At 42.0% G+C, this 10,114-nt stretch overlaps 2 pseudogenes; both read right to left on the reverse strand.

The window, feature by feature from the left end:
• Positions 1 to 2,683, reverse strand: LOC120292483 (annotated as a pseudogene).
• A 1,844-nt stretch (positions 2,684 to 4,527) lies between these two features.
• On the reverse strand, positions 4,528 to 8,363 carry LOC120292484 (annotated as a pseudogene).
• Positions 8,364 to 10,114: the final 1,751 nt, after the last annotated feature.

A 10,114-nucleotide genomic window follows, 5' to 3' on the forward strand; every position in this document is an offset into this window, starting at 1 on the left:
TTAGGCGATTTCTTCAACAAAGGCCTTGAGATTTTTGTCCGAAGATCCCCCTTCCTGGAAGCCTCCATGGCCAGATCCTTCCACTTCCTTGCATTCCTTCTAATTCCATCACCTCTCTCTCCATCTTCCACGACCAATTCCAAGCACTTCTTGATTTCACCTCCCTCAACAACGATGCCTCCTTGATTAATCTCAGACACTCTAACCCCGACCTTTCACACGTCCTCGACTAGCTTTGCGTTCATCATCTGGTGGCCAAATTGAGGGAATGCCACCATCGGAACTCTGCATGCCAAGCTTTCAAATGTCGAGTTCCACCTGCAATGAGTAAAGAAACACCCTATTGAAGGATGCGACAAGACTTCTATTTGAGAGCACCATGGGACTATCACTCTCTTCTTGTCTAATTCCTCTTTATAACTAAGTTCATCATCTTCTCCATCACTTTTTCTCATCACCCACAAGAACGGCCGAGTAGTCTCTAGCAATCTGCATGCCATTTCTTGCTTTTGCGACTTTGATAACCTAGCTATGCTTCCAAAAGCTACATAAATAATGGATGGGAAAAGTACCAAAATAGTCATAAACCTTTTATATTGATACCAATTCAATTCTAAACTTTTCAATTGGATAAATTTAGTCCTAAATATTTTTATATTGGTACCAATTCAGTCCATCTGGCTAATTTAAGCCGAAAATTGTTGATGTGGTCACCACCGGTCTTATGTGGTGCCACGTGGACAAATTTTATAATTTTTTTTATATTTTTCAGATTTTTAAATTAATTTTTTGCTTATTTTCCCTTTTTTTTTTTCTTTTCTCATTAGCCCTTGGCCGACGAGGTCGCCAGCCAGCCGACCATCGCCAGCCACAGGCTGGTCAGTGAGGGCCCCACACCCTCGCCGGCCACTAGCTCGCGCACTCGCGACCACAAGCAAGGCGTAAGCCCCTGCATGCCCTCACTTGTGGCTGACGCCCTCGCCCAAATCCAAGTGAGGGCCACCGTGCCCTCACCTATGGTCGACGAGGGTGCAGAGGCCCTCGCTAGCCAACAGGTGAGAGTTTTAGCCCTCGCTTGGATCCGAGCAGGGGCCAACGCCCTCGCTTGTGGCCGACGAGGGCACGGCGGCCTCGCCGGTGGCCAACAAGGGCGGGGGCCCTCCCCTTGACCAGCCTGTGGCTGGCGATGGTCGACTAGCCAGCGACCTCGCCGGCCAAGGGTTAAGGAGAAAAGAAAAAAGGAAAAAGAAATAATAATTTTAAAAATCTGAAAAAATATAAAATTTGTCCACATGGCGCCACATAAGACCACTGACGGTCACATCAGCAATTTTCGGCTTAAATTAGCCGAATAGACTGAATTGGTACCGATATGAAAATGTTTATGACTAAATTGGTTCAATTAAAAAGTTTATGACTGATTTGGTACCAATACAAAAGATTTAGAACTGTTTTGGTACTTTTCCCAATTACGGACGCTTCCCCCTTTGCGTTCAACCACTTAACATAATCCTAAGAGCTGAGGAAGCGGTTGCCTCCAGAAGATTGATCTGAATCTAGGAAACTGAGTGGGACAAGGGGCTTGATTCCGACTAAATTGAGTGCACCGATCAATCCTAATGCCTCGAGTTCGAGCGCATCGAAGGTGTTCACAAGTACCACTTTTGGTTTTCCCCTCTTTTAGGTTCTCCAGTAGGCTTTGCATATGCGGCAGAGTGAAAGCAGGCTTGTTTTCGACGTGGAGAAAGGAGGGGATGTTGCGGTCGGTTAGTGGCGGTAGGCCGGGCAATCGGATGAGCGGTATGGTATCACAGCTTTGGCTTGTAACGTTCTTAATCACATCCTCGTAGTCATTGAAGTAATAGTAGTATATGTTGAGCACGGTAGCGGGTTGAATCCAAATGAGAGTCTATTTGATTTGAAAGGAACGAGCAACGTCATCGGCCCAAGGGATCGTCGTGTGAAGTACGCACGTGAACTTGAGGTCTCGTCCAGAATTATACTCGATGAGGCCTCTAAGAGCTTCCGACCCCGCCGCTTCAGCTCGGCCATAAAGTGATCGACAGCATCCCCTAGCTCATACCCGTTGTCCTAGCCATCGGAGAACATGGCGAAGGTTACACCATCGAGGCTAACTGGATCGATCTTGCGGCAGTGGGCGGACACGGTGGTGAAGAAAGTAATGCGATTGCCTGTGCAAGCGAGGCGCTTGGCTAGCTGGAGGGCTGGGTTTATACCCCCCCGGCTCGGGAGCGCTACGAGAGAAAGGTGGGAGGAGCCATATGGTTTTAGGAGCTAGTTAGGGAAGTGCAAATGACCAGACCAAAGAAGAAATTATATAGAAAGACATGCCTCGTCTTCAACATAGAATTAGTCAACATCTAGGTCGAAGTTTCAAATTAAATGATCTTATTATGATAAATACCGTGGGTCGGATTTCATTTATTCGGATTATACTAATAAAATATTGGCTCGAGGAAGCTCATAAAATCGTAATCGGAGGACCCACATAAAATCGTAATCGGAGCACGACATCGTCAAATGCTTTTATCATAATATTTTAAAATTCAATCATTTTTAATTCAACAACTCAAGCTTTTATGTTAGGGACGTGCGTCCACTCAAATGTCATTTCCTACTTGAGCAAACCATTGTTTTTATCCTTTTCTACAGTCTCAGTCATCACCCCAAGTTGCAACTCAATTCCAACACGGCTGCACATGAAAATCAACAGACGGACCGAAGCTTCTACCCCAAAAAAGAAGGCAAAAAAAAAAAAACAGAATATGATGTCGTAAAGAGAAGCTAATTAAATTAACATTCTAACGTAAGGCCTTGAATTTCTACTGGTCATTTGTCAGGAATAGTCAGGTCCCGATACTAACATATTCGCAATCATCAACTGTTGTTAGAAAGTTAATCCAAAAATTTAAACTGATTAGATAAATATGATTTAATATTTTAATATTTTAATACCCCTCACGCTTAATTTGATGTAGACATATTTAATTTGAAAGACAAATGGGGTTTGAAAGAATTTGAACTCAAGATATTCCACTATGATATCATATTAGAAAATCAAATCCAAAAGTTTAAATTATAAATGGAAGAAGATCATACAAATATAATGAATATGTAGGATCTGTCAGTCGCACTAAGAAACCAAGTGAAGAGTCGGAAGTGCCGATTGCCAATTGTCCCTCAGTTGAATGAAACCGGTGGCGATTTCTTGAAGCTTGTCGCTGAACATTTTAGAGACCTACTCTAGCCGTTGTCCTCAGGGATGGCTATCCTGCTCCAAATAGCTCTTCCAAAGTTTTGTCCCCATCTACTTGTATAGAAGGGGCTCCCTTGACAGATCTCGGATTTGAAGCGACCAAAAGTAATGGATCATGGTTTGCTCTTTTGGCTCTCCATCCCATGCCACTCCCTAGTGTACTCTTCGGTAGATAAATGGAGACGCGCAACAAAAGTCCGAAATCTTTATCTCGAAAGACCATCAAGAGGACAGACCATCAAGAGGATGTCAAAATCCGGGCTCATAAATATATCTGATTGAACCTAATTTCAGTTAAAAATTAAATTCAATAAGTTATAAGCGGACAATGATATATACTAATTATTCGATGTAAAATTTTTCTAATAAAACTTACACGTGTAACTTAACAAACACATTTTATGACGTTGAAGATTGTGATGTTTCAAGAACTTGTCTTGGCGACAATGCTTGAGCGGAAACTTTTTGTAAACTTTCTTCGCATCTTGTCCCAGGCTGCTATTGTGCTTCGTCCTTCTTGTTCACGGTCTTCGCTTCAAGTTCTCCTCGTCAAACTGGTGCGTACTTCTTCAACTTGGCAGCGACTAGATTTGGCCCTCCTCGAGGTTTCGCGGCCCGGCTAAATTTGGCTGGGAAGAGCTCCGCGACCCTCGTCAGCACTGCCCAACAACATCCCCACGTCTCATCTGTTTCTATCTTGTTTAGGGTTTGTTTTTACATAAGATATTCAATATTTATCTAGTCGATACATAAAAATTACATCTAAACAGTGATTTATCTGGTCAGTATTGACACGACGCTTACCTGTTAGTCCATGTTAACATTTTTATTCTTATTTTAATGGAAGGACCAACTCGAGCAAGATAACATATATTTTAAGGACCTTATTTCACAAAAAATAATTCAGGAATCTTATTGAACAATTTGGAAAAATTTTGGAGTCCTCTGATGCCTTTTTCTCATTTTTTTTATAAAGAAAAACGACTTAATATGGCGAATAGCGTTTCACTAGTGTGGTATAAGAACGGGATAATTCACCTATAAATGAAATAATAAATTCGACTATTAAAAGAACGGCCAACTATGGAGAAGGCTTGTTTAAAATTCTTTCCTTTTACTCTTTTAGTACACGAAATAATAGAACATATTCACACAACATTGCCACTCAACTCAGATACAATTTTCGAAGAATCATGCACATTTAAGGAACCTTACGAACACATAAATTCAAGCTAACATACAACATTTTATCATGAATCAATCTGCTTTAGCGAATTCTCAACAAAGGCCTTGAGATTTTTGTCCGAAGATCCATCTTCCCTGGAAGACTTCATGGCCAAATCCTTCCACTTCCTTGCATTTCTTCTAATTCCATCATCTCTCTGCATCTCCCATGACCAATTCCAAGCACTTCTTGATTTCACCTCCCTTAACAATGGTGCCTTCCTCGCTAATCTCAGACACTTGAACCCCGACCCGCCACACGTCCTCGATGAGCTTTGCATTCGTCATTTGGTCACCAAATTGAGGGAATGCCACCATTGAAATGCCGCATGCCAAGCTCTCTATTGTCGAGTTCCATCCACAGTGAGTAAAGAAACATCCTCTCTGTTCTAATTCCTCTTTGTAAACAAGTTCATCCTCATCTCCATCTCTCCCTCATCACCCACAAGAATGGCCAGCCGGTCTCTAGCAATCCGCACACCATTTCTCGCTTTTGTCCCTTGATAGCGTTACTATGCTTCCAAAAGCTACGTAAGTTGCTGATGCCTCCTCCTTGGAATTGAACCATTAAACATAATTCACAGAGCCCTGAAAGAGGTCGTCTCTGGAAGATTTATGAGAAGAATTATGATTTTGTGCATCTAGAAAACGGAACGGGACAAGGGGTCCGATTTTGACCAAATTTAGTGTACGAATTGCTCTTAATACCTCGAGTTCAAGTGTATTTAAGGCGTTCACGAGTACCGCTTTTGGATTCCCCCCCTCTTTTAGCTGCTCAAATTGGCTTTGCAATTTCGGGAGAGCAAAAGCATACTTTCCAAGGTTGAAAAAAGAGGGGACGTCAAGGTTGGTTAGTGGTGGTAGGTCGGGCAATTGGATGAGCAATGTAGTATCACAGCTGTGGCTTGTAACGTTCTTAATCACATCCTCGTAGCCATTTAAGTAATAGTAGTATATGCTGAACACGGTGGCGGGTTCAATCCAAACGAGAACGGATTTGATTTGAAGGGAGCGAGCAACATCGTCGACCCAAGGGATCATCGTGTGGAGGGCGCATGTGAACCGGAGGCCTCGCTTAGAACTATAGTTGATGAGGTTTCCAAGAGCTTCTGACCCCACTGCTTCATCTCGGCCCGGAAGCGCTCGGTGTCATCCCCTGGTTTATGCCTGTCGCCATATCCATTGTGGGGAGAATTATAAAAATAAGTCATAAAATTATTACAATTGTGTCAATTTAATCATAAATTATTTTTGGCTAATTCCATCATAAATTTTTACAATTATGTCAATTCATTCCATCTAGCCAATTTTGGCTGGCTGACGCTAATGTAGCGCTACCGGTGCTGACGTAACATTTTTAAAATAATATTTTAATATTTTTTAAATTTTGTATAATTTTTTTCTTTTTTTTTCCCTCTCCCTTCCCCTTTTCCTACCCTTAGCGCCGGCGATGGTCACTAGCCACAAGCGAGGGCTATGATGCCCTTGCTCACCTAGATTGGGTGAGGCCATTGCGGCGCTTGACTAGACCACATGAGGGGCGAGGGCATCATAGCCCTCACCTAGTCTGGGCGAGGGTTGCGGCATCCTCGCCTATTGGCAACGAGGGCATCGCAGTCCTTGCCTGTGGCTAGCGGCCCTCATTGGCACTAAAGGTAGGGGAAGGGGGAGAGAAAAATTATAAAAAATTATAAAAAAATATTAAAATATTATTTTAAAAATGTCATGTTAGTTCTGGTAGCATTACATCAATGCCGGTCGACTAAAATTGGCTAGATAGATTGAAGTGGTATCAATACAAAAGATTTAGGATTGAATTGACTAAAAAAAAGTTTAGAATTAAATTGACATAACTATAATAAGTTTGGGACTTTTTTGGTAATTTCCCCTATCCACTAGAGGTAAAGATTACTCCTTCAAGGCAAACTGGATCGATCATGCGGGCGTGGGCGAACACGGTTGAGAGGAAATTAACATGATTCCGACGCGTGCAAGCCACTCGGCCAGCTGGAGGGCCACGTTCATAGCACCGTGGTTCGGGAGCGCTACATGGAGAAAGTGGGGAGGAACCATGATACTACGAGCTAGCTAGGGAAGCGCAACTGACGAGACCATGGAAGAGTATTACAAAGAAAGACATGCCTTGTCTTCAACATCGAATATATATTTCAGCGAACATTAGTTTAAAGTTTAATATTACTTGATCTCATCTTTAACCTATTTTTCATGGACATCTTCAATTGCTTTTGTGTCATGGTATTTGAAAATTCAATCCTTCTTAATCAAACAACTTAAACGCTTTCATGGTAGGGACGTGCAAATCATGTCGAACCACTCAATGCAATTCCGTAGTGGAGTTAACCACTACTTTTCTTCAAATCCACACTCTCAGTCATCGCATGCTAGTCAAATTCAAACATATGACTGCCCCACGAGGACGAACGAAAGACAGGCCGAACCTTCTACCCACGAAAAAGAAAGAAAAAGAAAATGAAATGATAAAGAGAAGATAATTAACTTATGATTGTAATTTCAAGCCTTGAATTTCTACTCGTGCCCGGTCATTTCCCGGCCTTGTTCATTTGTCAAGAATAGCCGAGTCCATGTTTAATGTCAGGAGCATGTAGCCGCATTAAGAAACCAAGCAAAGAGTACTCGAAAAGGATTTCGATGCAGAGATCATCGAATCTGAAAGTGTGATTTAACTTTCCAAATTATGTAGAGAAGAAGAGCTTTGCTTGTCAGGGTCCCATTTGTAGTAATGACAGCAGGCAAAACCGTTTCCACACAAATCTAATGACCCGTTCCTGATGGCCATGAGAGTCGGAAGAACTAGTCGCCCCATCGTCACATGTACTCGTCATTAAATGAAACCGGCGACTGTTTTGTGAAGCTTGTCGCTGAACATTTTAGAATTTGACTCTAGCCATCATCCTCAGAGAGATCAATTAGGGATGGCTGTCCCACCCCTAATAGCTACTTCAAAGTTCGGTCTCCAATTACTTGTATCTGCAAGAACTGTTATGATTGGTTCTAAAACATTATGTTTTGAATGGCATGAGGCATCCCTCTAAGGGTCAATTAGATGTGTGATCGGTTCTTGGGTGAATAGCAACAAATTTGTAAGAGCCAGTTTCCAGTTTTTTGAACTGAATTGGTCGATTTAGGGAACCGGCCTACTCTTATCTTTTTTTCTTTTCTGTTTTATTTTTCAATTCACGTGTCAACCTATTATATGGAAATAAGCAGAGTAGCAAAGATTGTTTATATTCTCCAGAGTGCCCACATGTTTTAGGTCTTGATCACTATTAATTGTTGATAGCATGAAAATAATTTAAAGTGAGAAAAATAACTATCAAGCTCAAGTGATACAAATATAATCACAGGGACGGTATCGGTCGATCTCTGAGAAAGTATTTAGTGATTGCATAGTACTAGGTCATAGGCTGACGTGGTCAGCAAATAAAAAAAATTAAAAATCTGCCTTCTTTTTTCTCTCTCTTGTTCCTCCGCCATCCACAGTCGCCAGCGCTGAGTCCAAGCCGACCCCTGCTGCGCCTCCATGGCTGAGCCACCCTTCCTCACCGCGCAAAGCGCGGTCGTTGCCATCCATTGCGGAGCCCTTCGTTACGGCTCGTCCATTTGCTTCACTGGATAGGGAAAAAATAAATGAAAGATACTGGCACCTCACAGAAACTTGACTGCTAACATAGAAGTAGAACCCCATCAACAATTGGCTGTCTTCCCTGATGTGGCGACAGACGAAGGGGGTGGCTCGGCAATGGACCAATGGCTCCAGATCTAGCAACGGACAAGCCTGGCCTTGAACGACGGTGAAGGGGGTGGCCCGGGCAAGGGCCATGGCTCCGAATCTGGCAAAGGACGAGCATGGCCGTGAGCTACGATGAAGGGAGTGGCTTTGTTTGTGAGCTGCGACAACGACAGAGGGTTGGCTTGGCCATGGACCTGCCAATCTGCCGACGGACTAGCTTGACCATGAGCGACCATGGACAGTCAACGAAGAGAGAACAAAGAGAGGCTACTCAAGTAGAATTTTTTTTTTTTAATTTGCATGCCATGAAACGTGTCAATTTATAATTGGATTTTGGTATGTGAATGCTTGCCACATCAACTTATGACGTGGTACTATGTAATCACTGAATACTTTCCCTAATCTCCTAAACAATGAAGTGGTTGCTCTACCACGGACGGGGGATGGAGAGAGAAAAAAAGAGATGCTACTCAAGTAGATTTTTTTTATTCTTTTTTATTTGCTTGCCATTTCATGGAAACGTGTCAATTTATGAATGAATTTTGATATGTGAATGCTTGCCATGTCAACTTATGACGTGGTATTATATAATCACTAAATACTTTCTCCTGGCAGGTGTCTTCTAGTTGATCTTTCAAACTCTATTTAACACACAAAAAGTATATCATAATCATAATTCTTAAATTGTTAGTTATTCAGCAATTTTGGCTTTGCAACCTCGTGATCTACCCAAGTAGAACAACTAGTTGAAGGCCAGCTCCAAAATTTTTATCCCAAAACCAAACCGGTCCCCATGAAACTTGCTTGGAACCGGTGGGTAAGACCGGTTCGATTCGGTTTCTAGATTAAAATAGACCCAATTGCCAACATTTACTGTCAACACAATTGGCCACCGACTTTCAAAAATGACATTCATTTTACATTCAAATTAACAGGTATATGAAAAATTCTAACCTTCACAATAATATGTATCAAGATGAAGGAACACGATAACATTATTCAATAAGGTTGGGAGATGACACAGAAACATAGATCATCCCTCAATTGAGGATTTGAAGATATTATTCTGGTCCATTAAGAACTAGGTTTTAAAACAGCCCAATTATGTTTCAAACTCAACGTTAGAGAAATTCAAGCATCAGGAGCCATGTCAAATCCTGGAGAATTTGGCTGACAATGAGTTCGAGACTTCATGGAGGTTTCTTTAATATCATAAGTCCTAAAGCTTCAACTAGTCTTGTTCCCACACTTATCCTATAAGGTTGGAGTTGATCGACATTCTTAGTCTCAGATTTCAAGCCTTTGCTCTTTTGGCTCTTTAGCATTACATGTCATCATTATTTGCTCAAACTCCATGGTGTCTTCTGCAACAGACATTTAATTTTGATGAAGATTGTGGATTTTCAAGAACTTGTCTTGGCGATTTTGCTCGGGCAAGAACTTTCGCGTCAACTCTCTTGTCGCATCTTGTCCCAAGCCCTCATCTTGCTTCGTCCTTCTTGTCAAAGTCTTCGCTTCAAGTTCTCCCACCATATCAATGCGTGCTTCTTCAACTTGGCAGCAACTAATCTGACTCTCCTATCATTATGCACTTCTTCCAGCTCGAAAACAGGTTCAGTTGCATGGAGCTAGTCAATGAACTCATCAGGTTGCATTCGCCCTTCAAAATCAGGAATATTCTCCGCGTCAACACCAAGATCTCGATTGGAATGAGTTCTTCTATCTCTGCAGCATTGTCATACATTGGTAGATGAAGATTCTCCGTCTCCATTAAGGAATTGGTCTTCCCATCTTCTTTGGAAGATCGCTTGCTAGAGTTATCTGAAGAATCTATGTCACAA

The sequence above is a fragment of the Eucalyptus grandis genome, chromosome 4 (assembly GCF_016545825.1).
Source record: "Eucalyptus grandis isolate ANBG69807.140 chromosome 4, ASM1654582v1, whole genome shotgun sequence".
Taxonomy (NCBI): Eukaryota; Viridiplantae; Streptophyta; class Magnoliopsida; order Myrtales; family Myrtaceae; genus Eucalyptus; species Eucalyptus grandis.